Source organism: Lepidochelys kempii, chromosome 24, assembly GCF_965140285.1.
Source record: "Lepidochelys kempii isolate rLepKem1 chromosome 24, rLepKem1.hap1, whole genome shotgun sequence".
NCBI classification, from domain to species: Eukaryota; Metazoa; Chordata; order Testudines; family Cheloniidae; genus Lepidochelys; species Lepidochelys kempii.
Genome location: NC_136403.1, coordinates 15,707,444 through 15,730,464, shown reverse-complemented (window position 1 = coordinate 15,730,464; position 23,021 = coordinate 15,707,444). Strand labels below are relative to the sequence as shown.

Below are 23,021 nucleotides of genomic sequence, written 5' to 3'. Positions count from 1 at the left end.
AAGGAGCCCCACTACGCTATTGTGCCCCTATAAGCTTGTCTGCTGACAGACGTCAAGTACCGGCCACCCCACCCTGTTAGAATGTTTCAAGGGAGTTGACAAATGTGAAAGGGAGGAAATATGATTTGTTTGGCTATTTGATTCCCATTCGCCTGATCTATCTATCAGACTTCACTCCCTTCCTATAGTAGAACCTTGGAGTCCCTACTCCAGCCCTAACCACTAGTTCTTACTGCCTTAGCAGAGTGTGAGCTGGAACCCCCACTGCTGAACTCCTTCCATGTTAAAAACTGACCATCTACCCGTACGCTGATTCCTGTTCTAACTGATCCATGGGTACCTCTCACCCAAAGACCGGGCTCCTCAATAGCCCGTAGTGCGGGGCTTTATTGCAGGAGTTGTGAGAGCCCAAACAGGCCATTGGCTTCACAGGCTGGAGAGCTACATCCTACGGCTGAGTCTAGCACAGATCTGCTAAGTGACTTTGAGACGGGCTTGTCCACACAGAGCCTGAGTGCATGGCAAGCCAGCGTAAACATCTACAGCACTCTCGCTTGCTGGGCACACAGTGGCTGCGCGGACCCTGCTAGTGTGCTCTAAAACTTCTGCAGGGCACTTTGACATCCTGGTGTTTCCAATGTCCGAGTGCCCAGGGTAGCAGGGGCCACACAGCCACAGAATGACAGGCAAGATTGTGCTCTGCAGCTTACACCCCAGCTTGCTACGCTCCGAGCTTCCATGTGGATAAGCAATAAGTTATTTCCCCTCTCTGTCCCACTGTTTCCTCTCCAGCGCTTTGCCTGCCGTGTCTTTTGACCCCGCAGGGGGTCATGATGAGATCGGACCATTACTTTCTGCATTCCCGGGAGGTATTTGAATTTCCCTACCCCCCAGTAGGTGCACAAGACCTTTTCACACCATCCCTACTTCAGTTCCACAGCACTCAAAAGTCGAGAGGCAAAGGCCACAGGTCGGTCCTTTGCTCCATATGCCTGTGTTAACGCACAACCAATGGTAGTGTCCGATACCAAAGGGTACAGATAAAAGAGTTTCTTCCCATCCGGGGAGACCAGCCCTGGAGCACTGGCCAGGTTTTCCTTTAGCACTCTCACTGCCTCAGGACACTCTTCTGACCACTCCCAAGTTGAGGCTCGGGTGAGGTCAAATACAGGCCGGGCTATTTCTGCATAATTGGCCACAAAATCCCTGCAAAATCCAGAAAATTTTGCAAGCTTTTAACATCCCAAGGCAGTGGCAGGGAGTGGATCAATTGCACCCATCCCTTATCAATTTCCCTTCCCATCCGGGACACTTCTGCTCCTAAGTAGGTCACTCTTGTCTGTCCCATCTGAGCCTTTTTCCCATTGACCTTCAACCCTGCTCTTGCCAAAGCTTGAGGACCTGCTCAGTTAGTCCCCTCTCTTCCTCCTCTGTCCCTGACATTAGCAACAGGTCCTCTACATATTGTGTGCACCTTGCTGAATCCACCCCCTCCGGAGCCTGACTCATGTATCTGTGAAAAATTGCAGGGGAGTCCCGATATCCCTGGGGTAGGACCATCCAGCAGAATTGTCTGCCCTCCCATGTGAATGCTGACACGAGGTAGCTAGTGGCAGAGACCAAACCCCATTCGCTATGTCCAAAACAGTGAAAATTTGGAACGGGGGTCCAGTACGAGCGAGCATTTCAGGGTCCGCTGCCACCACTGAGGCTGGCCAATTGGCCAGAGCGTTTAGTGCCCGTAATCCACAGTGAGGCGCCAGGCACCGTTTGGCTTCCTCACGGGCCGCACAGCAGCATTGCAAGGGGATGCAACCGCTCGAATCAGTCCCCGCTGTTCCGATTCCCCAATCGTTGTCCCCACCTCTGCCAAGGCCTCCCGAGGAACAGGATACTGTTTCTGTGGGGGAGGGTCCCCTCCCTCCAGCAGTACCTCCATGCGGCCCCTCCCACAATCCAGGTTATCCTTCGTCCACACAGGGATGTGTTCCCACCCGGCCGGGGGTGGTGGGAGGGCATGTGCTTCTTTAATGGTCCAAGTAGCTATCCCCGTAGGGATGGTACAGCCCTGACCGTCCTGCATCTGCTCCAGTATCATAGAATATCAGGGTTAGAAGGGACCTCAGGAGATCATCTAGTCCAACCCCCCTGCTCAAAGCAGGACCAAGCCCCAGTTTTTGCCCCAGATCCCTAAATGGCCCCCTCAAGGATTGAACTCACAACCCTGGGTTTAGCAGGCCAATGCTCAAACCGCTGAGCTATCCCTCCCCCCCAATAATGCATCCAATTGGCTAAATCCACTACAAGTCCCAGTTTGTGTAAATCTCCTGCCCCCCACAGATTAAGCAGATCATTACAGCCCCACATAATCTCCCCTTCCCTCCAGATTCCTGTGACCTGTTCCCGCCTCAGGGTTAACTGTGTCTCCCCTCCCGTTGCCCCTACAATTGCCACCGTCCCTTCTGAGGGTCTCCCCTACCCCCATGTGGTTAAGCTGATGGCTGCTCCAGTGTCTATCAAAATATCCCTCATGGGACTCCCTTCAAATGGAGCGTGGGGCCACCAGATGCGTTTTGTCCTAAACTGAGAACATGGACAGGAAGCCTCCCAGGGCACCCCTAAGTTGCAGCACCCACCTCTGTCCCTCCCACTGGTTCACAGGGGGGTCAAGGGGGTCCTGGCACCGAACACATTCCTGTCTCCAAGCAAAATTGTGTGCCTGGCATTTCAGGCAGTCCCAGTCCCCTGGCCTCCAGGGCTACTTTCCTCCTGGTCTGGTAAGATCCTGGGTAGTCAGTTTAGCCTGCAGTCTCTGGATCTGTTGCTCTATAACTGCCTGCTCATCCCTACTATCCCCCAAAGCCCGGCCTCTCCTCCTACCTCCTCCCCTCTGGGCTGACGCAGCCCTTTCCACCTTGTATTGATCCCCCGCAGTAATCGCATGGACTGGCTCTCCCCCCAATGCATCTGCCTTCACACATCTGCCTGTTCCAGAAACCAGGGTAGCTGATTGGGAGCAAGTTCAGGGTGCTGCAACCTTAAATGCCCCACGAACCGCGGATTGCTCAGCTCCAACCATTTCTCCAGCAATTCCACACCCCTACCCTGCTCCACACCCCTACCAGGTCCCAGTGCCCTGCCTGGGGCATCACCCATGGACCGTCCAGGGGATCCACCCAGCACCGTGCCCATGGCTGTATGCGATTAAGTGTATCCTGCCTGTTTCCCCAGGGATTCGCTTCATTTTATTCATCCCCGCAGTACGAGAGTACACCCCAAACAACTGTTTTGCCACCTGTCCGGGGATTAGAAATGGGTATTCCACTCCTGCCACATCGACTCCCAAGGTGCCTCGTCCCAAAAGACTATGCCATATTATCACCTGGTCCTCATGAGTTAGACCCCCCATCTCCCTGCCCACCTCCAGTAGCCACAGCACAAACTGATCCCAATCCTCCCAGGGTACCTTTCCCAAATGGCCCAGTACTGCCTCCCAGTCCTTCAGGGAAAAGGAGCAGATTTCTGTCTCTTCTACTACTTGTGGGGCATGGTCCCTCCACCCGCAACCAGGGCCACTATTCCGGCTTCTGCAGTTCCTCCTGGGTAGCCGCTCTTGCAGGGGCTGTAACTGTGGATCGCTGGATTATAATGTCCCCTGGCAGTGGTGGGTACAGTGTATTTTCAGGGTAGAGTGACGGAGGTGTCTCCTTCAGTTCCATTAGTGGGGCAGATGTTTTGGGGTCCCCAAGTCCATTTCCCCCATGTTTACATTGATACAATGCCTCCTCTAAGTCTCCTACGCTCCCCAGCAGTTCATCCCTCTTTTGCCGATTGCCTCACAAGACTCCTCTGTCCATGCAGCAGCCCGTGCCTTCAAATCCGCTCCCTCAGTGGTTCCCAAACTTGTTCACAAAATGTTACAGGGGGTTGTCAGGAAAAAATTCCCTAATGGCGGAGAGAGTTGTTCCTAGGAACCCCAGGTAGCACAGGGCCAGCAGCCCAGAGCCCCGGGACTTCCAAAAGCTAAGCAGATCAAAGCAAGCATCTCTATCACAGTGAGGAGATTTAAATTTCAAGACTCCTTATAAGAAATGGAAAGGGAGGTGGGTATTTTTTGCTGTTTTTAAAATTATATAGGCCGCTAGTGTTGTTTTTAAAATTATTATGATGAACAAGTTTAAGCTTTGTTGTAATGTGTGTTGGTTGCCTGGACTGCTCAAGACCTGAATGCTTGTGTAGAAGAAACTCTTTGAGTTGGCTTCTTAAATCACTTCATGCTGTTTCACATCTGATACTCCTTGATGAAACATAGGAGCCTTTTCTTATAACAGGCTGATTCATAGAATCATAGACCATTTGGAAGGGACCTCAGGAGGTCATCTAGTCCAACCCCCTGCCCAAAGCAGGACCAATCCAATTCAAAGTGATACAAGCTATGAAAGTGAGAACTTGGAAGAGTGTTGCCATTTTCATAATGTACTAAAAATACTGTAATGATAAATAATAATTAATAATAAATAGTGTGTAATAAGCATGTCATAAAAACAAATTTTATATTTCCAAGATCGCTGCTTTTATCATTTATACTCAGGTAAAGGAGAAAATCCCTGGAAATATTCATTTTTAGGAGGGGGTTCGCGAGACTTGACATTTTAGTGAAAGGGGTTCACAGGTTGTTAAAGTTTGGGAACCACTGATTTACCTCTACCACTAACATGGATTTTTCTGTTAAAATCCATTACTGATCCACAGTCCCCTCCAAATCCTTAATGTGTTGGGGGGAGATCGGCTTCCCTTTTTACCCAGTGTGCCATCCCAGCACACAAACCTTGTAATACCATTCCCTATTTCCTATACTCCTTTCCCTTGGGGTCTCCCAAAACCTCCCCCATCTCCTTCTCAATCTCATCCAGGTAGTCCCCTACATCTGGTATGGGCCCTGATTCTTCCTTATCCATTTGTTCAAAAAATCCGTTACCCTGGCTTGCCAGAACCCGCAACTACCATCATGAGAGTTCACCAAACCCACTCCAAGCAGCTGTGCAGACTGTTGGGGAGGGGGACTTACAGGCTGCCACTCACCTATCCAATGTGATGTATCCGAGTCCCGGCACCAAGATGTTAGAGGGCTTATTCCTTCACCCTCCCACGTCCCTGGTCCTTCTCGCATGAACAGAGAGCAACAATACCTGAAGTCCGAAGGAGCAAACAATGCAATCTTTATTGGGATGAACTTCCAGCAAGCTTAAATCCAAGTTCCTTTTTCCTTATTTTTGATCCCCAACTTACTTCCTGTTTGCCCCTAATTTATATAGTAACATTTTCAGCTATATCTTAACCAATCATTTTACTAAAATTTACCTAAACAATCCTAACATATTGTAACATGATTAGCTAACCAATTATATCCCACCACCTTAATTAGTTTACACCCAGCAAAATTAATTATACAGCAGACAGAAACAATCACAGAACCAGACAGAGACCAGGCAAATAAACAATAGCAAAGTGGGAACTCTAATGACAAAACAATACAGAAGTGAGGATTTCACAACTACACGGATGTAAGCAGAGTCAGGATGAGCTCCACCCTGACATCTGGTGGTGAGGTGTGGCAAGTTGTGGAAAAGAACTTCAGGGGATGATCTCATTTGCATAGGCACACCCACCACGCCTAGAATGAGGCCATAGCTGCCCAAATGGTCACTTTGGCTGCTGTGGGATCCCCAGCGTCTCTGTTATTGGGGCAGGAAGAATAAATTGTTATTACCCTGACTATGGGAACTGTGCTTGGAACTGTACTGGGCCTTTTGTTACGATGTAGGGGCTCACCATCAACTAAGTAGCACTCGCTAGGCAAGGGACATGGGTTCCAAACCTTTGTGAATTGAGAGAAGCTGGGGATGGGTGTTAATACTTGGTGGTATAGGTCCCCTGGCGAGGGCCTTACATGCTAATTGTACGTCCTCCTCCACTGTGGAATATCAGGGCTAATGTTGATTCCATTAGGAGCCTAGTTACAGGCTGCTGAGCTGAATTCGCTTTGGGCTGACGGTGCACCAGCCCTGAGGCTCCCCTACTACAAGCTGAAGTCACAAGAGAGCTAAAAAGCGACTAAGAGCTGAAATCGCTGAGCGCTGTGTTAAGTAGTTTGGGAGCCTGAAGATCTATTGCGGAGCAGTTTGCCGGACGGCAGGAGCGGCTTGTGGACCGGCTGGTGGAGCAGTTCATGGGACGGCGGGAGCTGCCTGTGGGACACGGGGCAGAGCTGAGCGGAGCAGTTTGTGGACCCGCTGGTGGGGCGGAGCGGAGCAGAGTGAAGCCCTATGGAGCTGTGGGGCGGTCAGCTTCAGATCACGTAAGGTGCCCCTTACCTCTTCCCCCCCGCTCCCCCATCTCCACCCAGGTTGGGAGGTAAAACTCTGCAGATAAACTTTCGAACTCTGGGGCTGCCCTGACCAGGGACAGAGACTTTTGGGCGACTGGACTTTTGGGACTTTGGGTGATTTCAGGTTGCTGGACTCAAGAACCCAAGGGAAAGGGCATGCCCCAATTTGCTGTGGGTGGGTTTTTGCTCATGGGTTGTGTTATGAATCCGGTTGGTGGTGTTTCCCCAACCTAATGCCACATTGTTTCTCTCTGTTATTAAAAGGCTTTTGGCTACACTCAGACTCTGTGCTTGCGAGGGGGGAAGTATTGTCTCTTGGAGGTGCCCAGCAGGGGTGGTATATATTTGTCCCAGGTCACTGGGTGGGGGCTCGAGCCGGTTTGCATTGTGTTATTGGAATGTAAATCCGTCCCACGCACTGTTCTGTCACAGGGTGACATGCCCAGAGTCGTTTATAAGCACCTGGGGTAACCTCCGAGTAGTCTTGGAAGAATTAGAAGTTTGACAACGAGCTCTTCAATCTCCCAGAGAAAGGTCTAACATGATCCAACAGCTGTAATATGACGTTAGATATATTCAGACGAGAAGAGCGTGGATTTTTAACAGTGAGGTTAAAAATCACTAGAATAGTTTACCAAGCTGTGAGGAGGGGGAGTTCTTCATCCCTGGCAGCGTACAGATCACGATGGCATGTCTTGCTGAAGCTTCCACACTAGGGATTATTTGGGAGACATTCTCAGGCCCGTGTGACACAGGAGGTCAGACGAGATGATCACAATGGTCCCTTCTGCCTTGGAATCTCACAGTCTAGTGCATATTATGACCCCCGGCTACTGACATGATCTGAAATACCCGACAGAGCTGAGATAAAACAAACGGGGAAAATACACACAAAAGAGAAAACCCAAGTGCAACAGAGATTTCAAAAAGAAGTTTTGGAATGACCTGAAATGAGGTGAATTTCTTTGTTTCAAAATGTTTCCTCAGCATGAACTGGTTCTGGCAAGTCCCCACAGCACCAGACTCTGGGAGAGCAGCACCTCCGGGAATCTTTTCCAAGCTGATCCAGCTACACATGGAGTCCATCAAAATCTCTGGCCCAAGTCTGAAAATATTGACCTCTGTCCTCCAAACAAGAAGGCCAGACTGTGGAGTGGGGTGAAAGGCTGCTAAAGAGAATTGAGTCAGGACACCTGGGTTCCACCTCCAGGTCTGGGAGAGAAGTGGGGTGTAATAGATCAGAGAAGAGGGATTGGGAGCCAGGACTCCTGGGTTCTCTCGGGTTGGCAACCCTCCAGGATGTCTCCTGGCATTGAAGATTAAGCTTTAAGAAAAGATTATGTCATGTGATGAAACCTCCAGGAATATGTCCAGCTAAAATTGGCAACCCTCGTACCACCCCACTTGTGGGGGGTTTGAGCAGGTCAGAGCAGGGGGCTGACAATCAGGACTGACTGGCAGAGGGTGTTGTCACCTGGCTAGAGACGGAAGCATTCTGGTAAAAACTGCCCATATTTTGGAACCACAAGAGTCTTTTCCCAAAAGGACGTGGATTGTAGGTAAACAGCTATTCATCCAGCCCCGTCCTTACTGGAATCTCCCCTCCCCTGCCGATCACTAACTCCACTGGCCAAGAGGGCTCTGAGCTAGTGAATAAATACAGGCCCCTGTAGCTCCCAGCTCCACTTGGCTACTCACAGAGAAGACCCAACCCCGAGAGAAGATGAGAGTCCAGATGCTGGCTGTCCTGCTCCTGTTCGTGTCCCTCCTTTGCACGGAGGGAATCCGCGCAGCGTCCCTGGCTGGGGTGAGTGGGGGACCCTGTTCCATTCCTGGTGTTCCCGGCCCTGCACAGACACACAGCGAGAGGGGGATCCTGCCCCAAAGAGATTCCGATGCAGTAAAGGGTGGGAGGGGAAACCGAGGCACTGCCTGGGGAAGTGAGTTGCTCCTGGTAACACAGTAAGGCTACAGCAGAGCTGAGAATGGAATTCAGCAGTCCTGCCTCTCAGAGCCCCCCCACCCCTGCTGCTCTAATGCACTGGCGTTCCCTCTTCTCCCAGAGCCAGGGATACGACCCACAAGTCCTCACGTCCAGTGCCCCAACTCTGACCACTAGACCACTAGACCCCGCTCCCCCGCTCTGGGGACAGAGCCCAGCAATCTGCTGAGGACGTGCTTTAGAGACGGGTGTTAGATTTCCCGTAATCCCACTGGAGCCACCACTGCTGGTCAAACAAACACGTGGGGCACAAGTGACTCCCTGCTCTCCCGCTCTGACAGGGCTCGGAGTCCCAGCACTCGGAGGAAGGACGAGGCGAGTCCAAGGTGATGGTGAAGAGAGAAGCGGTGAGTAGCAGGAGGTGGTGGGAGGTGCTGGGAGGTGAAGGGAATGCTGGGTTCCATGGACTAACCTCAGTAAAATCCTGTGGCAGGTGGCTCAAGCAATTTATTTCTAAAATGTCCCATCGGTTGACTGAATGTATGTCCAGCGGTAGGGAGTCCCACAGACTAACCCCAGTAAACACTGTGGTATGGAGTCCTGTGGCTTAACCCTTACACATCCTGTGGCAATGAGTTCCACAGTTTAACTCTGACACTGTCGTATGGGTTAACCTCAGTAATATCCCACCAACAAGCATCTCTCCTGCCCACCAGAGGGCAGCGGTGGTCGGTCCATGAACTCTGACATCTTTGCAGAGAGCATAACCCTTTAGTACTCACTCTTTGCTGGGAGTCAGGAATAGAACCCAAGAGTCCTGATTCCCAGCCTTGTCCTTCCTCCGCTCCCCCCAGCCCCTGATGTTACCACTAGACCCCACTCCCTCCCCTCCCAGATCAAAAAGTGCCTACAGAACCACATCTGAGTAATAGTTTGGGCAAAATCTGAAAGGGGAGTGGTGTCTCGGGATTAGAGCAGGATGCTGGGAATCAGGAGTCCTGGGCTGTGTCCCTGGCTCTGGGAGGGGAGCGGGGTCTAGTGGTTAGCGCAGCGGGGCTGGGATCAGGACTCTTGGGTTGTGTCTCTGGGAGGGGAAAGCAGCTTGGGAGAAGGTAGTCGGGGGGTCGGTTAAGGGCAGGTCTCACTCTTGTCTCTCCGTCTCTTCCAGAAGGCTCCGGATTTCGTTTGTCGCTTCTGCTATAACTGCTGTCCTGGGAACGGTGGCTTTGGGTTCTGCTGCTCCTCATGACCCCCTTTGCCGGTCACCCTGCGGGCGCCGCAAACCTCCCCAGCCCTGCCTGGGAGCAGATCCAAGCCAGCCTGGGGCCGAAAACGCCTGGCACTGAGCGACTGGGTTCGGGGAGGGCGGACGCTAACCCTCCTGCTCAACCCCAATAAAGTGTCTGCCTAGACGTAGAGTTTGTGTCTTTATTCCCATGTGCTTGTCGCCCATTCGCTGTGGGGCTGTGCCCGACCCCGCTCCCTGCACCACAGCGCCCCCTAGCACCGCAGTGGGGCATTGGAGCCAGCCCTGACTGCTAGGAACAGACCCCACCCCTGCAGCACAGCGCCCCCTAGTGCCACACTGGGGCAGTAGGGCCAGCACTGACGGAAACTACAGAGAGTTTAAGACATTTGCTTGAGATGACGCCTCTCGGTGGTAATTCTGGTAACACAGTAGAAGAGTGCCAGTCACCCTTGTTCTAAGCCCTATACCCCACTCCCCTCCCAGAGTCAGGGAAAGAACCCAGGAGTCCTGACTCCCAGCCCTGCTTCCCTCCGCTCTAGCCCACTACACCCCACTGCTTCCCACTAAAAGGGTTGTAGAAGAGACGCTGCTTCCTCCCTGCTTTGACTCCCTGTAATGATCAATAACGGACATCAATATCACCTCCCGGTCTGAGCAGTACAACCCCCCCGCAGGAACGCAGCCCTCTGCTGGCAGCCCTGGAGGCCCCAGCTGCCTGCAATGCCACATCACCCCCTGGTGGTCAAGAGCGTTCGTGCAGCCTGGTCACTTTCACTGGCAGCCAGTTTTCCTGGCAACTCACAGCTTAACTCGCAAAGATCCGGAAATCCCAAAATTCCCCTGTCTCAGTCCCTGCCCCTGAGCCAGCCGGATCAGAGCCAGCGCCCCCTAGAGGGGAGAGGTCCCGTGTCCCAGTCCTTGCCCCTGAACCAGACGGATCAGAGCTGGGGCCCCGTAGAGGCGAGCAGCCCTGGGTCCCATTCCATGAGTCAGCCCGGCCTCTACTCCCTCCTCTGCCTTTGGAGTCTGATGCCCTTTGGCTTTTCCCCAGCAGCTTTCGAAGGGACCCGGGTGGCCACAGGGGCAGGAGTCTCTTAGCAGCCAGCCCCACGCCCAGGCTGAGCGCCCCCAGCAGGACTATCGTCAGGAGGGAGGCCAGCGGTCAGGGAGGGGGGCTCCTGGCTCTGCGGCTCCAGAAGAGGAAAGCCGGGGGCAGGTGGACGCTCCCTCAGTGCCAGAGGGGAGCGATGAAGGAGTCGCTCTGCTCCTTGGGGCGATCCTGCGTATGAACAGGGACTGGGAACATGCAGCCCCCCTGCTCCCGGGCAGAGAAGGAGCAAACCAGCAGGATGCGATCTCTCCCCCTCGCTGGTCTCAGCTCCTGCGCGCACCTCGACCCGGCTTCGCTCTAGATCCCTATGTTGTGAACGGGCCACTGAGCTGCAGAAACAGCCTTTGGCCGGCTACAATTTTCCCTTCCCTGGGAAGCTGTTAGGGCCTAATTCCTTCACCCGCTTACTTCCCTGGTCCTTCTCGCATGAACAGAGAGCAACAATACCCAAAGTCCAAAGGTGCAAACAATTCGATGTTTATTGGGGTGAACTTCCAGCAGGCCTGATTCCAGTTTCCTTCCTTAGTGTCCCCCTTCCCACCTCTGACACCACAGAGCCTTCCACCTGTGTCCCTGTTCCCATTCCTGCCCTTAGACAAACACGATTCCAATTTCCCCAGCCCCATTCCCTGTTCCCATTTCCCCCACCCACACCCCCCACACTTCCTAATTGACTAGACCATATAGTAAAACTGGAATTCAGTTTAGCTATACCTTAACCAATCATTTTCCTGAAATTTAACTAACCAATCCTAACATATAGTAACATGATTATGTAACCAATTATATCCCACCACCTTAATTAGTTTACACCCACCAAAATTAATTATACAGCAGACAGAAACAATCACAGAACCAGAGAGAGATTATACAGACAAACAATAGCAAAGTGGGAACTATAATGACAAAACAATACAGAAGTGAGGATTTTACATCCCAGCTATTGATAAGTGAGTTCTTGCCAGACAGGATGCTATCAAACTAAGTTTCCTTTTACATTTTCCAGGCACTTCCCTTTCTCTGGAGGTGATAGGCACTATCAGGACAGGACTGTATTCCTACCAGCCCAATGGCACCTTCTTTCAATGTGACTAGTTTGGGATGGGAGGAGGTGACCGGTCGCTTCCCAGGTTATGGCTACCTCTGTTGCTTAGAGAAGGCCCTTACACGGGCAGACAGTGATTTTGATTCTTTCTTTTCTACCTCTAACTAGCCAAGTGACAAGAATACACCTACATTCTTCGAGTACAGGCCTTTACCGACAGGCCTGAATATCTATATCCTAACACTCCACCCCTTTGTTTTCTTTTTCTTTTGGGATCCTCCTGCCCAGGTATCCCTGCAAAAGCATAGGACATATGGCGACACATTTCCTGATAGGGCCAGGCATCAAGGTGGAAGGTGTCGCTATTCCATTTGTCCCACTGCCCCTTGTGTAGTCTAGTGCCCTGCACCTTCTCTCGTACGGCTTACCACACCTATTCCAATTAGTGTTCCAGACTTCCCATTAGAGTGGGCCTGAGAAGGTTGGGTCCGGGTTGTCTAGTACACTGCAGGGTTTGGAGGGCTTATTACATTACTTATAGGTTATCTCCCTTTGCAACGTAACACAACTACAGTTAACAGTACAAAATCCACAGCAACACCGAGTCCTGACCACGGCAGTATGATCCAACATCCAAGACACCCCCAAAACGCGGCCTCTCCTCCTTCGACGGGGTCACAATCTTATGTGTCCAGTCGCTGGTAATTGCAACAAGCTGCCCCTGCAGGTTTAGCTTGCTGTTGTCCATATCATAAGTCCATTGAAAGTTCACAGAGAAATGGGATATTGTCCAAACCAGCTTGACCACTTGCTATGGAATCAGGCAGTAAGCCCTGGTTTGATTATTCACAGCAATAAGATTCACAGATCCATTTGTGCACCAAAGTCCAGATAGCAGCATGTAAATGTCTGTAGTTTGGTTATGGGCTGGTGTAATTGTACCCCCAGTAATATGTACATTCCCAGCAAAACACCTTATACACAGTACACCCAATTGTCCACCCCTTCCATAGGCCATTGATCCTGCTCCTCCATAGTCATAGGAGAAGGGCACATCCAAACATCTTCTGTTGATTTACGCTCTTTTACACACCCCTCCATTGATTCCCAGTGAGCTCCTCCCCTTCTCATTATTTCCATAGGGCTTGTGGGGACCACCTTAGTTGCCATTCCATTGCCAGGTACCACGCTAGCTATTACACAGGTGCTGGCCTCCTAGTTGAGCATTTTACATTCCCATACACATCTCCACCCCCCCAAGGTCAGCCTTTTGAAGCCATCCCCCACCCATGTCGTGAGGGTTTCTGTTCAGTAAAACACAGCAATGCTAGCAACAAGACAAACACCACGGACAAACAACACAAAACACAGAACCATGGTATTCTGAGTTAGTCTTCCGCTGGCGCCAGCTTGCTTGTAGAGTGTCTGAAAAACAAAAGAAAATTTCCACCCCCCTGGTAGGGACAGATTATTGCTTAATAATAATCATGCCACTTTCTTTTACAAATTTCCTTGCTAATTGCAGGGAAAACAGAAGAATTACCTCCAGGCTGTCCTTATTTTGTTCTATAGTCAGGCTAGGGAATTACCCCACTCACTGGTCATTTATGAAATTCATGAGGTGGTGTGCCTCAGTTTCCCCTCTTGCACAACAGACCAAGGTTGCAATAGTTTCTCTGCTGTACCAAGCATTAAGTTTATTCTCAGGTAATAGCTGAGAGACAGCTTCAGATTTTAGCACTGTACACACACACACACCCCTTAAGGTTAACCTGTCCCCCTTATTTTCAGGCTTGACTTGTTTTTCACCTCCCTTTCCTGGAAGGCCATAAGCTGAGTCTTCTAGTAGCTTGTTTGCTGACCAGATGTATTCATTATTTGCAGCTCCTTTGTGCCCATCAGCTAGGTAATTTGCATTTACACAGAGGCTTAGGAGCTTGCTTCTGGATCCAAAGCTGTTAGCAGCTCAGACGCTGTCTTAAAAGGGAAACATTTTACTTCCACCAGAGTTCTGCTGACTTTCCACTTTCATCTCCTGCTCCAAAACACACAGAGATCTGAAAAAGAAAGCACAACCTATTGTGGCTCCTTTTGGAGCCCTAGGAGGATTTTAATGAAGTACCATGTTTTATTTGCATTTCTTTTACCCCTTCTCCAATAGACACTGCACACGTCCTGGGAAAATGCAAATTCCTTCCATACAGTTTAACCTCCATAACATTGTATTAGCCATATTAATTTTACACAAGGTGTAACTGCCTCCCCCATGCCCAGAGTTTTCATGCACACCCACCAAAGCAACAATCTGATCTCCCAGAGACACCCCAAGGCTCAGTGTTCCCATCATCCCTCCCCTTTTCCTTTTCTTTTTCCCATGCACACACACAAAATTCTCTTTTGCCTAACATCCTTTGCACTGTGATTACTCTTTTACACAACTGTACCCCGATTACACTTCCATCTTGTACAACTAGACACAACCAGGGGCAGCCAAGTTAAGTTCCAAGAGAAACCCCTTCCATCCTTTAGTGATTTTGATTACATTACCCAATAGTCAAATCATTTTGATCAGATTCTCTCTCTGCCTGCTTCCTGCAGCAGTCCCTTATAGACCATTTCTGTGGGAAAAGGGCCCATTTTCCCTCAGAATAGCTGTAAAGGCTGCTGCTCAGGGCTGATCGGACCCCTGGCCTCTCCTGTCGCTCGGAGCAGCCGCACTCTGTGCTCAGCGGCAGCTCGCTCCGCGCTCGGGTGGGGACGGCTCTCCGAGCTGGGAACCATCCCCCCAGCGCAACGTGGGGATCTGCCCAGAGCGTCTCCTCTTCATGCTGCGGTGACCCAGTGGGACGCTCTGACACAAATTCCCCGGGACATGGAAATTCTGAGTCTCAGATACGTCTCCTCCAGGGATCGGATCCCGTGGGGCCGGCAGAGCAAAGGCGGCTCATCCCCCGGCAGTGTAGTCTCGGTTCCGGTTAGAGCAGCCGACGGCGAGATCCCCCCAGAGAGGTGGTGGCTCCGAGACGGCTGCAGTCAGAGAAGGGGCAGGTGCAGCCGGCCCTGGTCTGGCCCCGTCCTCTCCCCTGCCCCCCGTCTCATGCTCCAGTGAAGGGGCTGTGCTGAGCTCGCTCTCTCTGAGCCAAATTAGGCCGCCCAGGCTGCCACAGCTCGGCCCGGGGTCTGGCTAATGAACAGCCCCAGCCCGCAGCCCCGCGGTGCGATTCCCCGGCCCCGTCGGCCTGGAGCTCGGCCCCAGACTGACACAGTTATTGAAAGGCTCAGCAGCGTCTTCACCTGCAGGGCAGGGCCGGCGCGTGGGGCCTTGGAGCCTCCTGCAGTGACTGAGCTCAGGGCGACCTGCCAGCCACGCCCAGATTTCAAGGGCTGCTTCTGTCTTTCAGGTGGTTAACCTGTTGCCGGCACCCAGTGCCGAGAGGCAAAACAACAGCAGGGGTTCGTTACCCGGTATGTTTCACTCAATAATCACAACGGGGTGGAGAAGCAGAAAAGTTTATTTCCAGCTGCAAACAAGGTATAGGGAGAACAGAATCTCAAATCCTGCACACCAGAGCGGGTCATTACACACACTTTTATATTCCTTAATGCTACTGCACTGCACATCAGCCAATTAAAACTTTGCACAAATACTCTGCCTTCCTTATATGGGTTACAACAATGTTTATTTCCTGCAACCTCTAACAAGCATTCCTAGCAACTTAAACAACCAGCACATTCTGTCTGGCCTTGTAACTATCTCCTATTATTTTTAACTTGGTGTCAGCAAACCTTACACTATAAGGCATTATCTGCGGCTGCAACACTGTTTTAAGAGCCAAAGAGCTTACTCAAACCAGCCAGGCCTGAATTCTATTAAGGGGGGTTAAGAAGAAGCCCTTAGGCCTTCAACAGGGAGACTTCCTCAACCCTTATGGCCTTCCATCCCCTCGACTTAACTAGTGGCCACGCCCTGGGCTCTCCAACAAACCCATGGGACTCCCTGCCACTGCGTGTTAGCGGGGTTAGCACACAGGACTCTCTTCCAGGGGGCATTACCAGGCTTAACCTGCGGGACTCCCTGCCACTAAATATTGGTGGTGTTAAACCACAGGACTCTACCCCTAGATATTTGTGGTATAGACCTGGAAGACTCCGTGTCACTACGTATTGGGTGTTAGTGCGTTAAGTCACGTGACTCCCTGCCACTGGGAATTAGTGGGGTTAACCTGTAGGACTCCCTGCCGCTTGGTATTAATGGGGTTCAGCCCTGTCACTACCTGCCACTAGATATTGGCAGGGTTAATTCATCGGACTCCCTGCCACTGGGTATTAGTTGCGTTGCCCCATGAGTTTCACTAATGCCATGTAAAGTGGTGGTATCCAAGCCCTGCTCCCCATTCCCAAGCCAGCACAGCCTGCGGGGGGCATCTGCCCCTTCAGCTTTGGTTGAAAACTGCCCCAGGTCACCAGACACCCCTAAATTCAAAGGACAGGTCGCCCCACTTCTCAGACACCCTGTGGGGAGCGGGTGAGGGACAGAGAGCAAAGATGCCACCCCCTGGCCCATGCCTGGCTCCAAGGCGGGTTCAGGGGTTAATCGTTAACCAGGCCTGTTCCAGTAACAGGCCAAGATCCTGGCTCTGCGGCTGCAAATCTGGGAATGCCCCACATGAGAGTGCCAGGCAGGGGCTGGGTGTCTGCACTAACCCCAGCTCTGGGAGGGAAGTGGGATCTAGTGGGGTGGGGCTGGGAGTCTGGACTCCTGACGGATTTTCACAACAAAATCAAATAAATAGAGTGGACAATTTCAGCTACTGTCTCATGTCATCAGAACAGAATCCGTCCCGCGCTCTGTTCTGTCACAGGGTGACATGCCCGGAGTCGTTTATAAGCACCTCTTCTAGCTTCTGAGTAGTCTTGGGAGAATGAGATGTTTGACAACGAGCTCCTCCGTCCCTCAGAGAAAGGTCTAACAGGATCCAATGGCTGGAAGATGAAGCTAGATACATTCAGAGGGGACAGGCGCGGAGTTTCAAGAGTGAGGATAACGAATCACTGGAATAGCTTACCGAGGGAGGGTGGGGGGGGTTCCTCCATCACTGGCAATGTATAAATCAGGATGGGACGTCTTTCTAAAGGATCCACACTAGGGATTATTTGGGGACCGTTCACAGGCCCGTGTGACACAGGAGGTCAGACGAGATGATCACAATGGTCCCTTCTGCCTTGGAATCTCGCAGTCCAATGCATATTGTGCCCCTCGGCTACTGACATGATCGGAAATAGCCGACAGAGCTGAGATCAAACAAACAGGAGAAATACACACAAAAGAGGAAACCCAAGTCCAACGGACATTTCAAAAAGAAATCTTGGAAGGACCTGAAATGAAGTGAATTTGTTTGTTTCAAAATGTTTTCTTAGCTGGGGCAGGGACTGTCTCTCACTCTGTCTCGGCAGCCCCCGGCCCAAAGGGACCCTGATCTGTTGGGGTCTATCCGTGCACCTCTGTAATATAACTAATGACAAGTGCCCACAGCACCGGAGTCTGGGAGAGCAGCACCTCCGGGAATCTTTTCCAAGCTGATCCAGCTAAACATGGAGTCCGTCAAAATCTCTGGCCCAAGTCTGAAAATATTGACCTCTGTCCTCCAAACAAGAAGGCCAGACTGTGGAGTGGGGTGAAAGGCTGTTAAAGACAATTGAGTCAGGACACCTGGGTTCCACCTCCAGGTCTGGGAGAGAAGTGGGGTGTAATAGATCAGAGCAGGGAGATTGGGAGCCAGGACTCCTGGGTTCTCTCGGGTTGGCAACCCTCCAGGATGTCTCCTGGCATTGAAGATTAAGCTTTAAGAAAAGATTATGTCATGTGATGAAACCTCCAGGAATATGTCCAGCTAAAATTAGCAACCCTCGTACCACCCCACTTTGGGGTGTTCGAGCAGGTCAGAACAGGGGGCTGACAATCAGGACTGACTGGCAGAGGGTGTTGTCACCTGGCTAGAGACGGAAGCATTCTGGTAAAAACTGCCCATATTTTGGAACCACAAGAGTCTTTTCCCAAAAGGACGTGGATCGTAGGTAAACACCTACTCATCCAGCCCCATCCTTACTGGAATCTCCCCTCCCCTGCCGATCTCAAACTCCACTGGCCAAGAGGGCTCTGAGCTACGGAATAAATACAGGCCCCTGTAGCTCCCAGCTCCACTCGGCTACTCACGGAGAAGACCCAACCCCGAGAGAAGATGAGAGTCCAGATGCTGGCTGTCCTGCTCCTGTTCGTGTCCCTCCTTTGTGCAGAGGGAATCAGCGCAGCGTCCCTGGCTGGGGTGAGTGGGAGACCCTGTTCCATTCCCAGCCCTGCACAGACACACAGCGAGAGGGGGATCCTGCCCCAAAGAGATTCCGATGCAGTAAAGGGTGGGAGGGGAAACCGAGGCACTGCCTGGGGAAGTGAGTTGCTCCTGGTCACACACTAAGGCTGCGGCAGAGCTGGGAATAGAATTCAGCAGTCCTGCCTCTCAGAGCCCCCCCACCCCTGCTGCTCTAATGCAGTGGCATTCCCTCCCCTCCTAGAGCCAGGGATACAACCCACAAGTCCTGACGTTCAGCGCCTGTGCTCTGGCCACTAGACCCCACTCCCCTGCCAGAGCTGGGGACAGAGCCCAGTAGTCCGCTCAGGACGTGCTTTGGAGACGGGTGTTAGATTCCCCGTGATCCCTCCGGAGCCACGACTGCTGGTCAAACAAACACGTGGGGCACAAGTGACTCCCTGCTCTCCCGCTCTGACAGGGCTCGGAGTCCCAGCACTCGGAGGAAAGAGGAGGCGAGTCCAAGGTGATGGTGAAGAGAGAAGCGGTGAGTAGCAGGAGGTGGCTTTGATTGTGTCACTGCAGGGAGGTGAAGGGCATGCTGGGTGCCATGGGCTAACCCCAGTAAAATCCTGTGGCAGGTGGTTCAAGAGATTTATTTCTAAAATGTCCCATCAGTTCACTGAATTTATATCCAGTGGTATGGAGTCCCACAGGCTAACCCCAGTAAACCCTGTGGTATGGAGTCCCGTGACTTAGCCTTAACATATCCTCTGGCAATGAGTTCCACAGTTTAACTCTGACACTGTCGTATGTGTTAACCTCAGTAAAATCCCACCAACAAGCATCTCTCCTGCCCACCAGAGGGCAGCGGTGGTCGGTCCATGAACTCTGACATCCTGCAGAGAACATAACCCTTTAGTATTCACTCTTTGCAGGGAGTCAGGAATAGAACCCAAGAGTCCTGATTCCCAGCCTTGTCCTTCCTCCGCTCCCCCCAGCCCCTGATGTAACCACTAGACCCCACTCCCTCCCCTCCCAGATCAAAAAGTGCCTACAGAACCACATGTGAATAATAGTTTGGGCATAATCTGAAAGGGGAGTGGTGTCTCGGGATTAGAGCAGGATGCTGGGAATCAGGACTCCTGGGCTGTGTCCCTGGCTCTGGGAGGGGAGCGGGGTCTAGTGGTTAGCGCAGCCGGGCTGGTAATCAGGACTCCTGGGTTGTGTCTCCAGCTCTGGGAGGGGAAAGCAGCTTGGGAGAAGGTAGTCGGGGGGTCGGTTAAGGGTATGCCTCACTCTAATCTCTCCATCTCTTCCAGAAGGCTCCGGATTTCGTTTGTCGCTTCTGCTATAACTGCTGTCCTGGGAACCGTGGCTTTGGGTACTGCTGCTCCTCATGAGCCCCTTTGCCGGTCACCCTTCAGGCGCCGCAAACCTCCCCAGCCCTGCCTGGGAGCAGATCCAAGCCAGCCTGGGGCCGAAATCGCCTGGCACCGAGCAACTGGGCTCGGGATGGGTGGACGCTAACCCTCCTGCTCAACCCCAATAAAGTGTCTGCCTAGACGTGGAGTTTGTGTCTTTATTCTCACGTGCCATGTGCCTGTCGCCCATTCCCACCCTGCCCTCTGCATCACAGCACCCCCTCGTGCCGCAGTGGGGCATTGGAGCCAGCCCTGACTGCCAGGGAGACACCCTACCCCACCCCACCCCTGCAGCACAGCGCCCCCTAGTGGCACACTGGTGCAGTGGGTGAGCACTGACGGCAAAGTGACCACCCCTCTCAGAGGGCCGCTGACTGCAAGTACAGAGAGCTTAAGACATTTGCTTCAGATGACGCCTGTCCATGGTAATTCTGGTAACACAATGGAAGAGTCCCAGTCACCCTTGTTCTATGCCCTATACCCCACTCCCCTTCCAGAGCGCGGGAGAGAACCCAGGAGTCCTGACTCCCAGCCCCCACCCTTCCTTCTACTGTAACTCACTAGACCCCAGTGCTTCCCACTAAAAGTATCTCCTGAAGGGGCCGTGCTGATCTCGCTATCTGTGAGCGAATCTAGGCCGCCCGGCACTGTGACATCTTGGCCTGGGGTCGGCCACAAACTGACACAGTTATTGAAATGTTCAGCAGCATCTTCGCCCACAGGGCCGGCGCATGGGGCCTTGGAGCCTCCTGCAGTGACTGAGCTCAGGGCGACCTGCCGGCCACACCCAGATTTCAAGGGCTGCTTCTATTTCTGAGGGGGTTAACCCACGAGACTCCCTGCCACTGGGTGTTAGAGGGGTTAGCAGACAGGACTCTCTTCTAGTGGGCATTACCAAGGTTAACCTGCAGGAGTCCCTGCAACTCAGTATTCGTGGAGTTGTCCCAGAGGACTCTTCCCCTGGATATTTGTGGTATAGACCCGGAAGACTCCGTGTCACTACATATTGAGTGTTAGTGGGTTAACTCATGTGACTCCCTTCCACTGGGTATTAGTGGGGTTAACCTGTAGGACTCCTTGCTGCTGGCTATTAGTTGGATTAAGCCCTGAAACTTCCTGTCACTGGATTTTACCAGGTTTAACTCATGTGACTCCCTGCCCCTGGATATTAGTTGGGTTGCCCCATGAGTTGCACTAATGCCATGTACAGAGGTGATATCACAGCCCTGCTCCCCATTCCCCTGCCAGCACAGCCTGGGGGGTGGTATTTGCCCCTTTATCTGTGGACTAAAACTGCCCCAGGTCACCAGACACCCCTAAATTCAAAGGCCTGGTCACCCCACTTCCTAGACACCCTGCAGGGAGCTGGTGAGGGGCAGAGAGCAAAGATGCAGCCCCCTGGCCCAAGCCTGGCTCTAAGACGGGTTCAGGGGTTAATCGTTAACCAGGCATTTTCCAGTAACAGATCGAGTTCCTGACTCTGGGGCTGCAAATCTGGGAATGACCTACATGGGGGAGCCAAGGATAGATGGGGCGGGGAGTGGGAACCAGTGGGGGTGGGGCTGGGAGTCAGGACTCCTGTGTTCTCGACTCTACCCCTGGCTGCAGGACCTCTTGTGTGCTGGCCTAGAAAGAGCGGGGCAAGCCCTACTCGCGGTGTGACCCATCTGGTTACAGCGGCCGGGATTGTCAGTGCCTGGAAGAGCTGGAGATCTGGGGGCCTGCACGTCGCCTCTAAGGACGGACCCTGGTTTGCACAGCTGAGCCCACATGTCCCCTGCCCTGCTGTGCTGTCTACGGCGGGGGCAGATCCAGGCATTAGTAGGAGCATTGCCAGCAGATCGAGGGAAGTGATTATTCTCCTCTATTCGGCACTGGTGAGACCACATCTGGAGTATTGCGTCTAGTTTTGAGCCCTCCACTACAGAAAGGATGTGGACAAATTGGAGAGACTCCAGCGGAGGGCAACGAAAATGATCAGGGGGCTGGGGCATATGACTTACAAGGAGAGGCTGAGGGAACTGGGCTTGTTTAGTCTGCAGAAGAGAAGAGTGAGGGGGGATTTGATAGCAGCCTTCAACTACCTGATGGATGGAGCTTGGCTGTTCTCAGTGTGTGGCAGATGACAGAACAAGGAGCAATGGTCTCAAGTTGCAGTGGGGGAGGTCTAGGTTGGATAAATCATGATGGGACGTCTTTCTAAAGGATCCACACTAGGGAGTATTTGGGGGCCGTTCACAGGCCTGTGTGACACAGGAGGTCAGACGAGATGATCACAATGGTCCCTTCTGCCTTGGAATCTCAGAGTCTAGTGTATATTATCTAGTGTGTTAAGCTCAGTTTGTGGTTTCGTTTATTTACTAGGTAATCTGCTTTGATCTGTTTGCTATCACATATAACCACTTAAAATCTATCTTTTTGTAGTTAATAAACTTATTTTATATGTTAATCCAATCCAGTGTGCGTTTGACTAAGGTTCTGGGGAAAATCTCAGCTTGGTTTCCACAAGTGTGCATGGTCTTCTTCACATTGAGGGAGAGTCGAACCGGGTATTAAACCCACATACTGGCCAGATTTGACGAGGACAGGACAGCACAGCTCTGGGGTCTGAGGCTGGGAGGCCAGCGGTCAGAGAGACGGCAGATAATTGCAGGTGGGTGTGTCCCTGCCTGTGTGAATGCTGGTGAAAAGGCTGCCTGGAGGGCTTTGCAGCTTGTCACAGCAGCACAGCACGAGAGGGAGCCCAGTCTGGTGGGTCAGGGGGCTCAAAGGTACCCCAGTTCCAGGTGGCAACCTGGAGCAAACCCCTCACAGAAAGGTCTAGGTGCTGCTGGCCTTGGTCTGGGCCCCGTCCTCTCCCCTGTTCCCTGTCTCATGCTCACACTGAAAGGGCTGTGCTGAGCTCGCTATCTCTGAGCCAATCTAGGCCGGCCTAGGGTCTAGCTGATAAACAGCCCCAGCCCACAGCCCCACAGTGCGATTCCCCAGCCCCGTCGGCCCAGAGCTCGGCCACAGACTGACACAGTTATTGAAATGCTGAGCAGTGTCTTCGCCTGCAGGGCAGGGCCGGCACGCGGGCCCTTGGAGCCTCCTGCAGGGACTGAGCTCAGGGCGACCTGCTGGCCTTGCCCAGATTTCAAGGGCTGCTTCTGTGTGTTAGGGGGTTAACCCATGGGACTCCCTGCCACTGGGTGTTTGTGGGGTTAGCACACTGAACTCGCTTCCAGTGGGCTTTACCAGGGTTAACCTGCAGGACTCCCTGCCACTAGGTATTGGTGCTGTTAACAGGTTGGACCCTCTTCGACTGGGTATTAGTAGGTTAACTCATGTGACTCCCTGCCCCTGGGTTTTAATGGTGTTAACCTGTAGGACTGCCTGCCACTGGCTGTTAGTGGGGTTAACCCCTGGAACTTCCAGTCACTGGATATTAGCATGGTTAACTCATGGGACTCCCTGCCCCTAGGAATTAGTTAGGTTACCCCATGAGCCTCACTAATGCCATGTACAGGGGTGATATCACAGCCCTGCTCCCTATTCCCCTGCCAGCACAGCCTGGG

General features: G+C 52.3%; 1 long non-coding RNA gene across 1 annotated transcript; it reads left to right on the top strand.

Annotated features, from left to right (window-relative positions):
- Positions 1–17,925: 17,925 nt before the first annotated feature.
- On the top strand, positions 17,926–19,469 carry LOC144929864 (uncharacterized). The gene is made up of 3 exons (XR_013634985.1): positions 17,926–18,058; positions 18,522–18,587; positions 19,363–19,469. It is a non-coding gene; the product is annotated as an uncharacterized LOC144929864 (long non-coding RNA).
- Positions 19,470–23,021: the final 3,552 nt, after the last annotated feature.